General features: G+C 34.9%; 1 pseudogene; it reads right to left on the bottom strand.

Moving 5' to 3' along the window:
* Positions 1 to 3,952: 3,952 nt before the first annotated feature.
* LOC122215247 lies at positions 3,953 to 4,255 on the bottom strand (annotated as a pseudogene).
* Positions 4,256 to 19,360: the final 15,105 nt, after the last annotated feature.

Raw genomic sequence — 19,360 nt, 5'->3', positions numbered from 1 at the left:
CTTGTCTGGCTCCCATTATGTGGTAGAAAACAATTACTGGAGGATGCTTCAGAAAGGCTTAAGGGCACAATCTTATTTCTTGAGAACCATCTTTTATATTAGCTTCAGGTGAGGCTAAGATTTTTCCCACCCTTATAGACTTCAGTCATATTGGAATTTAAGCTGTAGACAAAAGAGCATCCTTTCCAAAGTTCATTGCATAATATCTTGCATAATGCTTAGATTTAACTAAAAATCCATCCCTGTTTTATAGGATTTTTGTAAAAGTGGAACAAAAACATTCATGTGCCCTAACATTCTTAATTTTTACCAATTATTTTCCCTAGAATTACAGTTCTCTATTGTTCTCTATTATAGTTCTCTATATGGTTTACCTTAGAAGACATTACAGGCTCTTCAGCAATCACTGGCTTTCAGAATGTGTCCTTGATGCCCAGTGTTCACCTGCTAAGCTATGCTATGTATTTCAGATTTTACTATGTCAGCATTCCATTTTTAGGTACTAAATTCTATATTGAATAGGATATCATTTCACTTGGTAAAGCAGAGAGTCAAAATTAACAATGATACAAGTAAATTAGACATTTATATCATTTTCATATAAAAGTTGAATTTTTTGTTGTTGAATTTCCATGTTAGAATTCAACATGATCCTAGGCTCCCTCCTACTTGTTACTTTTCTATTCTCAACATGTGACTTCCATTTCATGGAGTGCGATAACCACTCCAGCCTTTGCTATCATTATATCCAGTTAGGAAGAGGAAAAGAAAGTGGTGGCCGTGACACATCACATTAAGGCACAACTAGAAATTGCATACTGGCTAGATCTTGCTTATACATTCATAGTTGGAAGAAAGGTAATATAGAAGATATAACCTTTATTCTGTCAGAAAAGTTTACTGTACATAATCCAGAACTGTATAAAGAAGTTCATCAGGCAAAAAGAAAAGGATACCAGACGGTGACCAAGGTGTACATGAAAGATTTGAGAGCACTAGAAATGATAAATATGTGTGCAATAATAATTTTTATAATATTCAATAATAATTTCTTCAAAGGATAACTGAGTGTTGAAAACAATAACAAAACAATAGGAATAATACATTGTGAGATATAAAATGCTTGTGAAAATAAAATCTATTACACTAATATCTCAGAGTATGGGAAGGGACTAAAAGAAGTATATTTTGTAAGGTCCTTACATTATATGTGAAATGATATGATATTATTTTATTGTAGATACTAATAAGTTAAATATGTGTATAAAAACCTAAGAACAACCAAAAAATAATGAAATAAGTAAAAAGGCAAAAATGAGATAAAATAAATAACATGATCAGCTATTACAGGAATAATCAACTAATACAAAGCAGGAAAAGAAAGAAACATTGGATAAGTTTCCCATTTATATGAATTTTTGACTAAGGAAAGGCCCCAGGTAGCTTCAGAAGAGGTGGCTAAATCTCAATAGAAAGTCATTTTTTTTTTAAATTTTTTTTAACGTTTATTTATTTTTGAGACAGAGAGAGACAGAGCATGAACGGGGGAGGGTCAGAGAGAGGGAGACACAGAATCCGAAACAGGCTCCAGGCTCCGAGCTGTCAGCACAGAGCCCGACGCCGGGCTTGAACTCACGGACTGCAGGATCATGACCTAAGCCGAAGTCGGCTGCCTAACCGACTGAGCCACCCAGGTGCCCCTAGAAAGTCATTGTTGAAATGATGCAAATAAGTGTTTGTAAGTCAAGATGACCATCATAGATGTAAAGTGTGATTTCTAAAGAAGAGAGCTATAGAAGACTACTGTTTCTTGGGCTAAATAATTGGTTTAATCTGTGAAACACACATGACTAAGGAAAACTCTAAGCAGCACAGTTAAGGCTACAAAAACTGAAGACAGATTTCTGCTGTTTCCCACCACAAGAGAGATAGATATTTTATTTCAATTCTAGGCACAGTTATATGGCCATTACAATAAGAATCCAGTTTCTACAATGAATCATTCGCAATATCAAAGGTACAATCTAGTTATTAGACATGTAGGGGGAAAAAGTTATTAGACATGACTCAAACAGAGGAGAAAGGACAGTTAATTTTGATAGACCTTGAGATGAATTAAATTTTAGAGTAATAGAAATAGTTATTAAGTGAATACTATAGCTATGATAAAAGATACTAAACACATTTTAATAAATGAGCAAATGGATTAGTTGAGTAGAAAATAGAAAATATTAAAAAGAATCAAGAGAAAATTTTACACACACATTCAGACACACACTCACACACACACACACACACACACACCCTCCAGAAATTAAAAACAAATACTAGATCAATGTAGCAGCAGATTAGAATGATAGGAAGAAAAAGTCAGAAAATTTAAAGACAGAATTATGGAAATTATCCAACCTGAAAAACAGGGAACAGATTAAGAAAAAATATAACCAAAACTTTAGTGCCTGTGCAACAATATCAAAATGTCTATTACAATGTAAATTAAAACCCTAGAGTAAGAGGAGAGACATTTTGGGGATGACAAGGTATTCGAAGAATTAGTGAGCAAAATTTTCAAATGTGCTAAAAGACATAAATTTATAGACATTCCATTCACACTGAAAAAAAAAAAAGGAACAGCATTATGAGTTACTAGTGACTTCATATTAGAAACAGGATAGACCTTAAAAGAGTGGAAAACAAATAGCAAGATGGTAGTTATAACCCCAAACATATAAAAAGAATTACACCAAATTTAAGTGGACCAAACAGTCCAAATAAAGTGAGAGATTATCTACCTGTTTAAAAATCGCAATACTCAAATACACTGTTCACAAGAGATAAACTTTAAATATTGTTAAAAGCAAAATAATAGGATCACTTATGTAAAGCTAACATGTCTAAATTAATACCAAGCAAAATAAGATTAAGACAATGATTATTACCAATGGCAAAATGTTGTGCCACATTTAGTAAATTCATTAAAAAGGCATAACAAGGCCTGCGTGGATGAAACTAATAATTATATTCAAAATATATGATGCAGAAACTGACAAATTCACAAACATATTTAGAGGTTTTACCATTCATTTTTCAGACGATTTAACACCATAAACCAATATAACCTAGCATATACTTATAACCAATAAATTTAAACACCATAAACCACTGTAACCTAGCACATACTTATAAAACACCATACTCAAAAAGGATGAAATAAACATTTTTAAAGCATACATAGATTATTTAATAAGATAGACCATATGGAGTGATAAAAAAGACGTCTCAATAATTTAAAAGATTTGAAATTATACAGAGTATTGTCTCTGATTATAAGGAATTAAAATCGAAATCAGTAAGTCAGAGAAAGACAAATACCATATGATTTCATTCATATGTGGAATTTAAGAAACGAACAAGAAAAGGAGAAAGAGAGAGAGAGAGAGAGGGAGAGGCAAACCAAGAAACAGACCCTTAACTATAGAAAACAAACTAATGGTTCCCAAAGCTAGGTAGGTGGGTGAAATAGGTGATGAGGATTAAGGAGTGCACTTGTGATGAGCACTGGGTGTTGGATAGAAGTGTTGATTCACTAAACTGTACACCTGAAACTAATAGCACACTGTGTGTTAACTAAAAATAAATAAATAAATAAAAATAAGTTCAAAAAAATCAAAATCAGTAAAAAAATGTTGGAAAAATTCTAAACAGGTTGCAAATTAAGCAACTCACTTTTAAACCACTCATTAGTCAAAGAGAAAATCACAAGGACATTTAGACAATATTTCAAACTGAATGAGATTTTGAGATGTCATCAAAATATGCATGGTACATATTCCTTCTATGTACTTATCAGCATTTAACATATCATACATTTTATTTATTGTGTTTATTTTTCTTGGCTCTCTTTCCCTTGTAAATAATATTCTTTCTTGAGAGGAGGGGTCGCTTTTCACATTTAATTGGCCACAGGGGAGGAGGCCTCCTCCATATCACTAGAGGTGCTCTCAAATTTCTTTAGCCACCTCAAGCTTGAGACCTGGAGTTTCTGGGGGTGGCTCGGCACATGGGGCATGTTCCCGTCATCTCAGATGGGCACTGGATACTTGTGGAGCGTGGCCTGGTTGATCATAGTGGCGTATTTGGTGAAAGGGCTGAGGGTGGGCAGAATTATAGTGAGGCCCCCAATGATGAAGGACATGACCAGCACCAGCTCCTTGGCCCAGGTATCCTTGAGGAAACTGGCCAGTCTCCCAAACATCTTGCACTCAGTGGTGGCCAGAAGTAATATTCTTGAATGCAGGTATCTTTTTTTCTCCCTTTATTCACTGCAGAACCTAGCACAATGGCTGATACAGAATTGGTACTTAGCAAATGAGAGAACACTAAGACCCATTTATTATGTCACATGGTCAGTTTCACAGATTTAATTGGAAGGATTTTACTACGTTTATATTATTGTTCAAATGAATGAGCCTTAAAAACTAACATTTATTGTCTACTGTTGATCAGGCACCACTCTAAGCTCTTTGTATGTATACTTCAGTTTTTTAGTGAAAAGAACTTGATGTGAGAGGTACTATTATTATTATATTTGTTTGAAAACCAAAGTCACTGATAGAGTTTATAAATTGCCCAAGGTAAAGATACCAGGAATTATGGAACCAGGAATCCATCACAAATCATTTGACTTCAGAGTTCATGTACTTACCTGTGTTATTTATTGTTATATAACAAATTAAGCTAAAATTAGCAGCTTAAATCAACAAGCATTTATTATTTCACAGTTTCTTTGAATCAGGAATCCAAGCACCATGTAGAGATGCCTGTGATTCAGGATCTGTCATGAGGATACAATCAAGGTTTTGCCCAGTGTTGTGATTATCTCTGGGTGCCAGTGGGGAGGATTCACTTCCAAGGTCATTCATTTGGCTGTTGGCTACCTTGAGATGGTCACTGGCATTTGGCCAGAAACATCAGCTCCTTGGCACATGAGCCTCACCATAGGGCTATTTATAGCATGCTATCCTGTTTCTCCCAGAATAAGGGGCTCCTAGAGGAAGAGTGAGGCATAGTCTATTGGAAGTGCTCACAATCTTTTTCTAATTAGTCTTGGAAGTGACATCAATTTTTCTATATTCTATTCATTAGAAGTGAGTCCCTTGGTCTAGTCCATATACCAGGAGGGGAGCCCACAAGGGCGTGAATTCCAAGATGTGAGCTTACCTGGGGACACTTAGTGGCTATTTGCCTCAATAATCATTCTGGGTGGATAGATGTATTATTGAATTAATGAATGAGTGGAATGAACAATTAAAAAAATTTGCAAAACCAGTGAAACATGTCATATATATCAAGAGTACGTTCCTAAAATAATGTTTAAAATATAGTTATGAGGCACCTGTGTGGCTCAGTTGGTTAAGCTTCTATTGATTTTGGCTCAGGTTATGATGATCTCATGGTCATGAGTTTGAGCCCTGTGTCGGGCTCCCAACTGTCATTGCAGAGCCTGCTTGGGATTCTGTCTCTCAAAATAAATAAATGCACTTTTTTAAAAAGGCTTTAAAAATTTAGTTATGAGTGCATATAGCTCTTGAGTCCTAAATTCTTATGAGAGTTGCAAGGGTATGTTTTCTGTTGGCTGTATATAAAACAAAGCTCATCACATTAGTGATAACTTAGCTCTTTAGGCCTGTGGAAATCTAGACATCTTCTTGTGAATACATTTTAAGTGACAGTGGTCATTATATATAATTGATTAAAAGTCAACAAACTGAAAATCATTCACGTATGAGGTTCTCATGGCAACAGATTCTAAGAGTTTTTTATCCTAAATTTTTTATTGGTTCTAAATTACTTGCCATTAATTTGATCAAATAGCTTCTTGTTTTCAAATGATGAAGCAGTAATTTTTTTTATAACTATGTTTATGTTAATTATCAGGTAGATGAGGAAGATGAAACCCTTCTATAAAAAGATTTAATCTCAATGGGAGGAATATTTTCACTGTCACTCCCAGGCAATAATCTCTACCTTACTTTTATATCCAGGGTTCAAGGAGATGGAATTCCTTAGCCACCTAATGATTAGGTAATTTTTGAACAAAATTTTTCTCATTAGTTAACTGAATGACTCAAATTGAATTGTCATCATTGAAGGAACTTAAAATTTCTCCACTATTATCTTAATAAAGACCTGTTTCTAAAATTTGATGATATTGCTACTATAAAGGAGCAAAGAATGGAAGAAGTCTGCAGCATATGCATGCAGTGGACTGAATGTTTGTGACCCTTGGAAAATTCATGTGTTGAAACCTCATCCTCAATTGATGGTACTGTATAGCCTTTGGTAGGTGATTAGGTCATGAGAGTGAGGTGCTCAAGAATCAGATTAGTGTTCTTATAAAAGAGACAGAACATGGCTGTCTACGAACCAGGAAGAGGGCTCTCACCAGACAGAGAATCTGTCAGCAACTTGATCTTGGTCTTTCCAGCCTCCAGAACTGTGCAAAATAAATTTCTGTTGTTTATAACCCACACAGTCGGTAGTAATCTGTTATAGCAGCCTGAATGGACAAAGACAATGTGTCATTAAGTGAAAACTTGCAAAAATATGATTTATCCTCACACTTCTTAACAGTAATTAGCATAAATCAAGGCCTGCAGGACTAGAATGAAAGGGAAACAGATTATATTGTAATTCATCTTCCTGAGACCACAGAAAAGACTAATTAGAAGGATGTAGAAAACACAGCACTGTTTGCCTGAGAGATAAGAATTGGCTATACAATAGATAAAAATTAGCCCACTTTTACACAGAGGGATTGTTGGCATCAGAAGACAACTATGAGGAAGGTTTTAGATATGTAATGGAAGGACTAAGCTACAAGGCCAATACCAAGCCCAGTGGACGGAATTTTGAAGATGCCAAGTGGACCGAAATATGTCTTTTCCTTGAGTCCCTGGTGGTAAGTTTATATATAAAAGAAAATATGATTATCCTCAAACATCACGTTTTAAATATTAAGTGCTATAAGACATGTGGAGTTTTACAGAGAAAGATACATTTGATCATAGGAACAAAGTGTTTGATAGTTGATGGCTTGTGATGCAAATGTAAAGGTTGTAAGAAGTTTTCTGACATGCCAAATCACAGAAAAAATGTGATCTCTGTCTGAATTATAAAGTAAAACTATTATAAATATGTACATTGACAAAGAAAGATACATTCCACTTGGAGATGGATCACAATGAATAACTCATTAAGGGTGAAGTCACAACATTGAAGCTTTTTAATAACAAAGTATTAAGTTCACTCTTAAACTGAGAGAACTTTGAGCACAAATGCAAAGCCATTTCCTGAAGAGAAGTTTGTACTGTGATTATAGAATTCAGTGAGTCTAGAGCCTAGCATAAGAAAAATAGCTCTGAGGAAAAAGTGAAATCATTAATTTGTGTGTGTGTGTGTGTGTGTGTATAATTTCCCTTTCAATCAGTATAAAACTGAGGCAGGGTCTGTGACTCTTTTCCTCATATGCTATAGTAGAGTTGAAAATGGAAACCATCAGATGTAAAGAAGGCTTTTCTGAACTTTTAGGCCAATTGAGATCATGTGATGTGTCCCAAAGTACAAAGACGAGGTAGAAATTTTTAGTAATTTAAGGAAAGGAGATTTCTTTTGTTTGGAAAAAGCAGAGAGATCTGTGGGGCTTGAGAACAAAATGTGGTGGGGGGAACATTCACCCTATTTACTAGTAATGCCCCTGAAATTCAGGTGGGAATACATTAGGAGAGATGGGTGATTTGTGTGACTAGGGAGGTCACATTTAGTAACTTGCCTCAGGAAATATACAGAGAAGAGATGGTCCAGGGGCGCCTGGGTGACTCAGTTGGTTAAGTGTTTGACTGTGGCTCAGGTCATGATCTGCGGTTCATGGGTTCAAGTCTCATGTCATACTCTGTGCTGACATCTCAGAGCCTGGAGCCTGCTTTGGATTCTGTATCTCCTTCTCTCTCTGCCCTTCCCCTGCTCTCTCTCTCTCTCTCTCCCTCAAACATAAATAAACATTAAAAGAGAGAGAGAGAGAGAGAGAGAGAGAGAGAAGAGATAGTCCACAGGTCAAGTGTGGACTTGGGTTTGAGCAAAGAAATTGCAGGACAAACATCTAATAAACCAAGAGAGAAAAGACTGTATTAGTTATCCCAAATGTTTGTATGTTAAAGCAATAAGCATTTATTATATCACAGTTTCTGTAGGTCAGAAATGTAGGCGTGGCTTAGTTGAGTGGATTTTGGCTCCAGATCTCTCCTGAATTTTTAGTCACGCTGTCAGATGGGGCTGTGGTCATATCATTGTGGTTAAGTGTCTGACTTCAGCTCAGGTCATGATCTCGTGAGTTCGAGCCCTGCATGGGGCTCTGTGCAGACATCTCAGAGCCTGGAGTCTGCTTTGGATTCTGTGTCTCTTTCTTGCTCTGCCCCTCCCCCACTCATGCTCTGTCTCTCTCTCAAGAATAAATAAACATTAAAAAATATTTTTAAAAAAAACCTGAAAAAAATTTCAGTAGAGAGGGTAGGAGACCATGAAAAATCTTACACATATATTTAGGGGATCAAGAAAGGAGAGCAAGAACAGTGGTGATATGTTTCCACAATGAATTAAATTATCAATTTCAAGACAGCAATGAACTCAAAGCATAAAAAAAGTAATTCACAACCCAACAACACAGAATAATTGTAAAAACCCAGATTAAAAGACATTTTAAGAATAGTCAGAAGAATAAACATATCACCTTCCAAACAAAAGTCTTTAGACTCAGAGATAACTTCTGAAAAGTAACAGTGGAAGCTGAAAGACAATGAAATATCTTGAATGTGGCAAAAGACAACAATTACCAATCTATAATCCCATATGCAGTTAAAGTTTCTTCACAAATAATGATATAAAGATCTACTCAGACTTACAGAAATTGAAGTAACTCACCAATACAGAACCCACAGTTAAGGTTCTTTTTTAAGCATGAGTAAAATGATACCAGGTGATAGTTTAGAGATTAATGAAATAAGGAGTAATAACAAAATACAAACCCCCAAATACCCATAAATACATATATGGGTAAATTAAAATGAGTATCTACTGTATAAAACAAAATAATAATAATGATATTTTGGGAAAATCAGAGTATATATTAAATTTACTAGAAAAATAAAAATTGAAAGGAGGGATAAATAGCTTATGGTTTTTTAAAGTCCTTTATTATCAGTTAGGGGAAAATATCAATATTATAATTTAAGAAGTAAAGAATTCATGGTTTTAATTTTAGAGTAACTATAAATACAAATAGGAAAATAGAATCTTTCTGACAACAGAGGAAAAGTGGAATAATAAAATTAAATCTGGGAAAGAATACGAAATGCATAGTAAAATGGTAAATTTATATTAAATATAAATGAAATATATTTGAAAATATATTTTGATGTTTTCTTGTATAATGCATATAGTACACTGTTTTTGTTTTATTTTTTGTTCTTATTTATTTTATTCCCCAAAAGGATTTATAACAGTAACAGATTTTAGTAAAAATGAATAATTATTACCAAGAAGGAAGAACTGTAGACTGCTAACAGAAGCCACTTTGTAACTTTGATATAATATTTATAATCATGCACAATATACCATATAACATTATAATTAAAAATAATTTAAATATTATGCAAGTTAACATCAAAAATATTATAAACAAAATTATGAAGATAAATTATAAAGTGAGAGCTAAATTGGACAAATATGAAAAAATGATTAATGCTATTAGTAAATAAATAATCCTATTTAGAATAAAAGCCCCCTTCCAAAAAAAAAAAAAAAAACTTGCCACCTATGTTAACAGGCAATTCAAATATGAAAACTGATCATGGCCAATAAAATTAAAGATTTAAAAATTAAATGAGATATTATATTAAATTTCAGAAATGCTTGGTATTATTTTATCTTTTCTATTTAAGGTTGTTTATGAGTCTGATGAATGAGGGCCTCCAAGAAACCCCTAGTAGGAGTTTAAACATAGAAACACATGTCACAAATCTTAAAAGTAATTGCAGATTTATACTCAAAAATTCCATTTTATTAATTTATCCTGAAGAAGCAGAGTTAATGAACACAAGGATTTCTGTATGAGAATGTTCATTGACATATTATGATTTTGAAACCACTCTAAATATAGATATTATTCAGCTAGAGAATAGATTTATTTTAGTGTATTGATAGAATATAGTTTCATTTAGGCAATATGTATTATTTTATTTACTTATATTTTTGGCAGCATGTTATTTTTATTTCAATTTTAGTTAACATACAGTGCAATATTGGTTTTAGGATTAGAATTAAGTGATTCATCACTTACATACAGCACCCAGTGCTTATCACAAGTGCCCTCCATAATACCCATCACCCATCTAGCCCATCTCCCACTCACTCCCCTCCATCAACCCTCAGTTTCTACGTTAAGAGTCTCTTGTGGTTTGCTTCCTTTTCTTCTCTTTTTTCCCCTCCTTCCCATATGTTCATCTGTTTTTTATTTTTTAAGCTTATTTGTTTATTTAGAGAGACAGAGCACATGAGTGGGGAAAGGGCAGCGAGAGAGGAAGAGAGAGAATTCCAAGCAGGGTCCCCACTGTCAGCACAGAGCCTGATGCAGGGCTCAAACTCATGAACTGCAAAATCATAACCTGAGCCAAAACCAAGAGTCAGAAGCTTAACAGACTAAGCCACCCAGGCATCCCTTTAACTGTTTTGTTTCTTGAATTCAGCATTTGCTTTCTCTAATTGACTTACTTCACTTAGCATAATACATTCTAGGTCCATCATTGCAAATGGCTAGATTTCATTCTTTTTGATGGCCGAGTAATGTGTGTGTGGGTGTGTGTGTATACCACAACTTCTTTTTACATTCATCAATCGATGGACATCTGGGCTTTCCCCATAGTTTGGCTATTGTTGATAATGCAGCTGCAAACATTGGGGTGCATGTACCCCTTTGAATCTGTATTTTTATATACTTCGGGTAAATACCTAATAGTGCAATTGCTGGTTGGTAGGGTAGTTCTATTTTTAATTTTTTGAGAACCATCCATGCTGTTCTCCAGAGGGCATTTCCAACTAGTTTGTATTCCCAACAGCAGTGCAAGAGGGTTTCCCTTTCGCCACATCCTTGCCGACATTTGTTGTTTCTTGGGTTGTTAATTTTAGCCATTCTGACAGGTATGAGGTCGTATCTCATCGTGGTTTTGATTTGTATTGCCCTGATGATGAGTGGTGTTGACCATCTTTTCACATGTCTGTTAGCCATCTGGATGTCTTCTTTGGAAAAATGTCTATTCATGTTTTCTGCCCATTTATTAACTGTGTTGTTTGTTTTTTTGGGTATTGAGTTTTAACATTCTGTATACATTTTTGGATACTAATTCTTTATTAAATATGTCGTTTATCAGATATATCTTCTCTCATTCTGTAGGTTGTCTTTTTTTTTTTAAATTTTTTTAATGTTTATTTATTTCTGAGACACAGAGAGACAGAGCATGAGTGGGGGAGGGTCAGAGAGAGAGGGGGACACAGAATCTGAAGCAGGCTCCAGGCTCTGAGCTATCAGCACAGAGCCCGACGCGGGGCTCGAACTCACAGACTGTGAGATCATGACCTGAGCCGAAGCCAGACGCTCAACCGACTGAGCCACCCAGGCGCCCCTGTAGGTTGCCTTTTGATTTTGTTGATTATTTCCTTTGCTGTGCAGAAGCTTTTTATCTTGATGAGGTCCCAATAGTTCATGTTTGCTTTTGTTTCCCTTGCCTCCAGTGACATGTCTAGTAAGAAGTTGCTGTGGCTGAGGTCAAGAGATTGCTGCCTGTGTTGTCCTCTAGGATTTTGATGGTTTCCTGTCTCACGTTTAGGTCTTTCATCCATTTTGAATTTATGTTTGAATTTATGTTGGTATAAAAAAGTGGCCCAGTTTCATGTTTCTGCATGTCACCATCCAATTTTCCCAACACCATTTGTTGAAGAAACTGTCTTTTTTTTCCCATGAGATATCCTTTTCTGCTTTGTCCCAAGATTAGTTGAACATATAGTTGTGGGTCCATTTCTGGGTTTTCTATTCTGTGCCCTTGATGTAGGTGTCTGTTTTTGTGCCAGTACATACTGTCTTTATGACTACAGCTTTGTAATAGAGCTTCAGGTCTGGAATCATGAAGCTTCTAGTTTTCTTTTCCTTTTTCAGGATTGCTTTGGCTGTTTAGGTTCTTTTGTGGGTCCATACAAATTTTAGAACTGTTTGCTCTAGCTCTGCAAAAGATGCTGGCGGTATTTTGATAGGGATTGTATTAATTGTGTAGATTGCTTTGGATAGTGTAGACATTTTAACAACGTTTGTTCTTACAATCCATGAGCATGGAATGCTTTTCCTTCTTTGTTCCTCTTCAATTTCTTTCAAAAGTGTTCTACAGTTTTCAGTGTACATATCTTTTACCTCTTTAGTTAGGTTTATTCCTAAGTGTCTTAGTATTTTTGGTGCAATTGCAAATGGGATCCATTCCTTGATATCTTTTACAGCTTCTTTGTTATTGGTGTATAGAAATGCAACAGATTTCTGCATGTTGATTTTATATCCTGTGACTTTGCTGAATTCATGTATTAGTTCTAGCAATTTTTGATGGAGTCTTTCAGGTTTTCTACACAGAGTATCATGTCATCTGGAAATAGTGCAAGTCTGACTTCTTCCTTGCCAATTTCTATAACCTTTATTTCTTTTTGTAGTCTGATTTCTGAGGCAATCTGTGTAAGTAGTAATGATGGGAGTGGATATCCTTGTCTTGTTCCCGACTGTAGGGGAAAGGATCTCAGGTTTTCTCCATTGAGGATGATATAGCTGTGGGTCTTTATGATGTTGAGGTATGTGCCATATATCCCTACTTTATAGAGAGTTTTTTTTTATCAAGAATGGATGCTGTATTTTATCGAATTCTTTTAATGCATCTATTGACCGTATCATATGGTTCTTATCCTTTCTTTTATTAATGTGGTGTATCATGTTGATTGATTTGTGAGTATTGAACCAGCCCTGCATCCAAGGAATAAATCCATTTGATCATGGTGAATAATTATTTTACTGCACTGTTGAATTCAATTTGCTAGTATCTTGTTGAGAATTTTTGCATCCATGTTCATCAGGGATATTGTCCTGTAATTCTCATTTTAGTGTGGTCTTTGTCTGTTTTTGGGATCAAGGAATTCCGGCTTCATAAAATGTGTTTGGAAGTTTTCATTCCATTTTTATCTTTTGGAACAGTTTGAGAAGAATAGGTATTAACACCTCTTTAAATGTCTGGTAGAATTCCCCTGAGAACCCATCTGGCCCAGGACTCTGGATTTTTATTACTTATTCATCTTCTTTGCTGGTTATGGGTCTGTTCAAATTTTCTATTAATCCTAGTTCAGTTTTTGTGGTTTGTGTGTTTATAGGAATTTGTCCATTTCTTATAGACTGCCCAGTTTGTTGGCATATAATTTTTCATTGTATTCCCTTTTAATTGTTTGTATTTCTGTAGTGGTGTTGTGATCTCTACACTATCATTTGTGACTTTATCTATTTGGGTCCTTTCTCTTTTCTTTTTTATAAGCCTGGCTAGGGGTTTATGAATTTTGTGAGTTCTTTCAAAGAACCAGCTCTTAGTTTCATTGATTTGTTCTACTGTTTTTTGTTTGTTTGTTTGTTTGTTTCTATATCATTTAGTTCTGCTCTAATCTTTATTATTTCCCTTCTTCTGATGGTTTTAGGCTTTATTTGCTATTCCTTTTCTAGCTTCTTTAGGTGTAGGGTTAGGTTGTATATTTGGGACCATTCTTGCTTCTTGAGATAGGCCTGAATTATAATACACTTCCCTATTAGGACTGCCTTTGCTGCATACCAAAGGTTTTGGACTGTCATGTCTTCATATTCATGTATTTTTTTTATTTCTACTTTAATATCTTGGTTAACCCATTTATTCTTTAGTAGGATGTTTTTTAACCTCCATGTATTTGAGGGCTTTCCAAATTTTTTCTTGTGGTTGACTTCAAGTTTCATAGCATTGTGATCTGAAAATATGGGTGGGATGATCTTGATTTTTTTGTACTTGTTGAGGGCTGATTTGTGACCTAGTATGTGATCTATTCTGGAAAACTTCTACGTACACTAGAGAAGAATGTGTGTTCTGTTGCTTTAGAATGAAATGTTCTGAATATATTTAAGTCCACCTGGTCCAGTGTGTCATTCAAAGCTGTTGGTTCCTTGTTGATTTTCTGCCTATTTGATCTGTCCATTGATGTAAGTGAGGTGTTAAAGCCATCTACTATTATTGTATTATTATCAATGTGTTTCTCTATGTTTGTCATTAATTCATGTATATAATTGGATGTTTTCAGCTTGGGGACATAAATATTTATAATGATCTTCTTCATGGGCAGATCCATTAATTATGATATAATGTCCTTTATCTCTTGTTACAGTCTTTGGTTTAAAAACTAGTTTGTTTTTATGAAAAGCCCACAGCTAACATCATCCTCAATGGGGAAAAACTGAGAGCTTTTTCCCCGAGATCAGGAACACGACAGGGATGTCCACTCTCACTGCTGTTGTTTAACATAGTGTTGGAAGTTCTAGCATCAGCAATCAGACAACAAAAGGAAATCAAAGGCATCAAAATTGGCAAAGACGAAGTCAAGCTTTCGCTTTTTGCAGATGACATGATATTATACATGGAAAATCTGATAGACTCCACCAAAAGTCTGCTAGAACTGATACATGAATTCAGCAAAGTTGCAGGATACAAAATCAATGTACAGAAATCAGTTGCATTCTTATACACTAACAATGAAGCAACAGAAAGACAAATAAAGAAACTGATCCCATTCACAATTGCACCAAGAAGCATAAAATACCTAGGAATAAATCTAACCAAAGATGTAAAAGATCTGTATGCTGAAAACTATAGAAAGCTTATGAAGGTAATTGAAGAAGATATAAAGAAATGGAAAGACATTCCCTGCTCATGGATTGGAAGAATAAATATTGTCAAAATGTCAATACTACCCAAAGCTATCTACACATTCAATGCAATCCCAATCAAAATTGCACCAGCATTCTTCTCGAAACTAGAACGAGCAATTCTAAAATTCATATGGAACCACAAAAGGCCCCGAATAACCAAAGTAATTTTGAAGAAGAAGACCAAAGCAGGAGGCATCACAATCCCAGACTTTAGCCTCTACTACAAAGCTGTAATCATCAAGACAGCATGGTATTGGCACAAAAACAGACACGTAGACCAATGGAATAGAATAGAAACCCCAGAACTAGACCCACAGACGTATGGCTAACTAATCTTTGACAAAGCAGGAAAGAACATCCAATGGAAAAAAGACAGTCTCTTTAACAAATGGTGCTGGGACAACTGGACAGCAACATGCAGAAGGTTGAAACTAGACGACTTTCTCACACCATTCACAAAAATAAACTCAAAATGGATAAAGGACCTGAATGTGAGATAGGAAACCATCAAAACCCTAGAGGACAAAGCAGGAAAAGACCTCTCTGACCTCAGCCGTAGCAATCTCTTACTCGACACATCCCCAAAGGCAAGGGAATTAAAAGCAAAAATGAATTACTGGGACCTTATGAAGATAAAAAGCTTCTGCACAGCAAAGGAAACAACAAACAAAACTAAAAGGCAACCAACGGAATGGGAAAAGATATTTGCAAATGACACATCGGACAAAGGGCTAGTATCCAAAATCTATAAAGAGCTCATCAAACTCCACACCCGAAAAACAAATAACCCAGTGAAGAAATGGGCAGAAAACATGAATAGGCACTTCTCTAAAGAAGACATCCGGATGGCCAACAGGCACATGAAAAGATGCTCAACATCGCTCCTTATCAGGGAAATACAAATCAAAACCACACTCAGATATCACCTCACGCCAGTCAGAGTGGCCAAAATGAACAAATCAAGAGACTATAGATGCTGGAGAGGATGTGGAGAAACGGGAACCCTCTTGCACTGTTGGTGGGAATGCAAATTGGTGCAGCCACTCTGGAAAGCAGTGTGGAGGTTCCTCAGAAAATTAAAAATAGACCTACACTATGACCCAGCAATAGCACTGCTAGGAATTTACCCAAGGGATACAGGAGTACTGATGCATAGGGGCACTTGTACCCCAATGTTTATAGCAGTACTCTCAACAATAGCCAAATTATGGAAAGAGCCTAAATGTCCATCAACTGATGAATGGATAAAGAAATTGTGGTTTATATACACAATGGAGTACTATATGGCAATGAGAAAGAACGAAATATGGCCCTTTGTAGCAACATGGATGGAACTGGAGAGTGTGATGCTAAGTGAAATAAGCCATACAGAGAAAGACAGATCCCATATGTTTTCACTCTTATGTGGATCCTGAGAAACTTAACAGAAACCCATGGGGGAGGGGAAGGAAAAGAAAAAGAGGTTAGAGTGGGAGAGAGCCAAAGCATAAGAGACTGTTAAAAACTGAGAACAAACTGAGGGTTGATGGGGGGTGGGAGGGAGGGGAGGGTGGGTGATAGGTATTGAGGAGGGCACCTTTTGGGATGAGCACTGGGTGTTGGATGGAAACCAATTTGACAACAAATTTCATATATTGAAAAAAAAATAAAAAAAAATAAAATCTAGTTTGTTTGATATAACTATGGCTACTCCATATTTTTTTTTGACATCCATTACCATGATAGATGGTTCTCCATCCCCTTTCAATATTCAGGTGTCTTTAGGTCTAAAATGAGTCTCTTACAGGCAGCATATACCTGGATCTTGTGGTGTTTTGTTTGGTTTCGTTTGGTTTTTGTTGTTGTTGTTGTTTCGTTTTGTTTTAAATTCATTTCTGATATCCTGTGTTTTGATTGGAGCATTTAATAGAGTTCATGTTTCTGGTGATGTTCTCTTGTCCTTTGTAGTCTTTGTTGCTTTTGGTGTTTTTTGTTTGTTTTTTCTCCACTCAAAGAGTCTCCTTAAAATTTCTTACAGGGCTAGTTTAGTGGTCACAAACTCCTTTAGTTTTTGTTTTTCTGGGAAACTCTAACTCTCTTCCTATTCTGAATGCCAGCTTGAATGTATAAAGAATTCTTCGCTGCATATTTTTGCCATTCAGTTCATTGACTATATCTTGCCACTCCTTTATGCCTGGAAGGATGTATTTTTTAAGGAATAAGTAATTATTGTTCTAAATTCTAATATATTTTCTTTTAAATGGGAGGAAACAAAAATTAAATAATTTTCAATTTTATAACAATTATGCATGCAGATATTTTAATAAAAATTCCCCCAAAATAAAATAAAATTACTAAAAATTTTCAAGGTTATATACAAATATATATATATGTATATATGTATAAATATATATGTATATACATATATACAAATACATATATGTATGTGTATATTTAGATTAAATGTCCATTCTTTGGATGTTAAATTTATAACTAATTTTGTCTTCATTTTGTTTTCATTTTCCACATTTTGTAATTAATGATTATAAATGTTCGTTGACAATAATGATACAACATTCTTTTTTTTTTTAATTTTTTTATGTTTATTTGTTTTTGAGAGAGAGAGACAGAGTGTGAGCAAAGGAGGTGCAGAGAGAGAGGGAGACAGAATCTGAAGCAGGCTCCAGTCTCTGAGTGGTCAGAACAGAGCCCGATGTGGGACTCAGACTCATGAACCGTGAGATCATGACCTGAGCCACCCAGGTACCCCTAATGATACAACATTCTTAAAGCAAAGTGGTGCTCAAGCTTACTAAGTCAGTGTTATGTTGGAATTGACTTCCACTGGCCTGTAAGTGCCCATTGGTGCAACTTTCCTGTCATGTTCATTGCTTAAAATTGACTGTTGTAAAGATTTACCCTGTGGATATCTGAAAATGCTACAAATCTTTTTTTTTTTTTTATACAGAAAGCTAGTTTATAAACATTTACCATCACACCACAGGGCTAGGAAAAACAAACAGAAATACTTCAGACAATATATTTAGTGAACAATTCATAATTCTCCTGAAAAAGATAGTTAGATGTCTACATATTTATTTCTTCAAAAATAATAACATTCATATTTAATAGCAGCTAGCAAACATATTCTTTCCTTGACTTTTATTTTCTTATTCTTGTCATTTTCTTTCCCATTTAAAACAAGTTATTATTTTCATTTATTCTTAAGTCATTTTTGTTTAATGTTTACTCTCACATAGCTATGCAGAAGACCCTAGCAAGATTCACACCTTTAGCCATCAATATTTATGAAGTAAACAGGTCCTAGAGCAATAACTATACATTTGGTTGCACATAATAACATCATAAAATGAGAGATATATAAATATAACACATATTAATAAAGCCACATCTTGCTGGGAGAAACTCAGGCTTTTTAAATCACAGGTGCTAATGAGACCTTACCTGCTGAGAGTGAGAGAAGCTGAACATTTTAGGTACATATATGGATACAAGAGACACTATGGACTTTGTCCCAATGTTAGCCACTATAATCAATGGAGATTAAACATTCAGAAAAAAAATGTGGTAGTACTTGCTATTTTAATATGGTTTAAAACATTTGTGTAGATTTCTGTCTGAATTTTGGTAGTTCCTCATAAAAAGGAAGCTTAATTTTTGAACTGTAAATAATTAGCCCCACAACCCATTGTTACTCAAAGTGTACTCCATGGATACATACCATCAGTATCACCTACACTTGTTAGAAATGTAGCTCCTTAAGTTCCACGCCAGACCTGATAAAACAGAGTCTACATTTTAACAAGATGACCATGAAATATGGATAGGAAGTTTGAAAAGCAGCATTCTAATCCATTCTCATTGACATCTTGACAGATAAGTCCTTTTTACTTATTTTAACATCAAATATGTAAAATTAGTTTATACATCAACTCTTTTAGATGAATATGATTTATGTTACATTACTCAGTTCTTTCTTATAGCACTATAAACTTGGAAGGAACTATACATGTAGTATATTTTGTATATAATGCTATCCATTTAAATGTCACTTTACAGAGCCATAGTTAGCCAAATACTTATTATAGAACTGTTTGGAAAAATAGAAAAGATCCGTGTCTTTGAGGGTCAGATTTTATTTGCATTATAGTACTAATGCTACCTAGGCATCTCTATCTCTCTTGCAGTTTTTTGGTTTATAAATTATAAAGTCTGGTTCATATATGTTGGGTAAATTAGATGAATTTATAGGTAAAAGCAGCTGACATATATGAGTTAATCAAAATGTGT

Source organism: Panthera leo, chromosome A3 (assembly GCF_018350215.1).
Source record: "Panthera leo isolate Ple1 chromosome A3, P.leo_Ple1_pat1.1, whole genome shotgun sequence".
Taxonomy (NCBI): domain Eukaryota; kingdom Metazoa; phylum Chordata; class Mammalia; order Carnivora; family Felidae; genus Panthera; species Panthera leo.
Note: the sequence above shows the minus strand (reverse complement) of the source record. Positions and strands in the feature narration are given on the sequence as shown.